Source organism: Propithecus coquereli, unplaced genomic scaffold (assembly GCF_000956105.1).
Source record: "Propithecus coquereli isolate 6110/MARCELLA unplaced genomic scaffold, Pcoq_1.0 Scaffold3, whole genome shotgun sequence".
Lineage (NCBI taxonomy): Eukaryota > Metazoa > Chordata > Mammalia > Primates > Indriidae > Propithecus > Propithecus coquereli.
The window spans coordinates 19913566-19914768 of NW_012148618.1; the positions used below are offsets into that span (position 1 = coordinate 19913566).

Here is a 1203-nt window from a genome sequence, read left to right on the forward strand (position 1 = left end):
TGCTCTGATGTTTATTATTTCTTTACTTCCACTAATTTTTGGTTTAGTTTTTGCTTTTCTAGTTCCTTGAGGTGCATTGTTAGATTTTTTAATTTGAAATCTGTTTACTTTTTTGATGCAGGCATTTTTTGCTATGAAATTCCCTCTTAGCACTGCTTTTGCTGTGTCCTATAGGTTTTGGTTTGTTGTGTTTCTCTTTTCACTTGTTTCAAGGAATTTTTAATTTCCTCTTTTAATTTCTTTCTTGACTGAATGTTCATTCAGGAGCATGTTGTTTAATTTCTTTGTATTTGTACAAGTTTTCCAAGTCCCTCTTGTTATGATTTCTAGTTTTATTCCATTGTGGTCTTAGAAGATAAATGATATGATTTTGATTTTTTTCAAATTTATCGAGACATGTTTTGTCTTCTAACATATGTCTATCCTGGAAAATGTTCCATATGTCAATAAGACAAATGTGTATTCTATACCTATTGGATGAAATGTCCTGTATCTGTTAGGTCCATTTAGTCTAATGTATAGTTTAAATTCAACATTTCTCTGTTAATTTTATGCCTAGATAATCTGTCTAATACTGAGAGTAGGATGTTGACATCCCTCATTAATGTTGTATTGGAGTTTATCTCTTACTTTAGATCTAATAATATTTGCTTTATATATCTGGGTGTTCCAGTGTTGGGTACATATGTTTAGAATTGTTATATCCTTTTTTTAAATTGATTCCTTTATAATTGTATAATGACCTTCTTTGTCTATTTTTACTGTTTTTTGACTTAAAGTCTGTTTTATCTGATTATCAGCATTGCCACTTCTGCTCTCTTTTGGTTTCTATTTGCTTGGAATATCTTTTTCTATCCCTTCACTTTCAGTCTATATGTGTCTTTACAGGTGAGATGAATTTCTTGTAGGCAGCATATAATTGGATCATATGTTTTTTATCCATTCATCCAGTCTACATTTTTTAAGTGGAATGATTAATCCATCTACATTCAAGGTTATTATTTTAAGTGAGGGCTTACTCTTGTCATTTTATTAACTGAATTCTTGTTGTTTTGTATATTCTTTGTTCCTTTCTTTCTCTCTTACTGTTTACCATTGTTGTTTGGTGGTTTTCTGTAGTGGTAACATGTGAGTCCTTTCCTTTCCTTATTTGTGTGTTTGCTCCATCAGTGAGTATTATACATTCATGTGTTTTTTTTTTTT

General features: G+C 30.3%; 1 protein-coding gene across 3 annotated transcripts in view; it reads left to right on the forward strand.

Moving 5' to 3' along the window:
• GALK2 (galactokinase 2) overlaps positions 1–1203 on the forward strand; it is a 142539-nt gene that overhangs the window by 36301 nt on the left and 105035 nt on the right. The gene's annotated exons all lie outside the window — the stretch shown is intronic.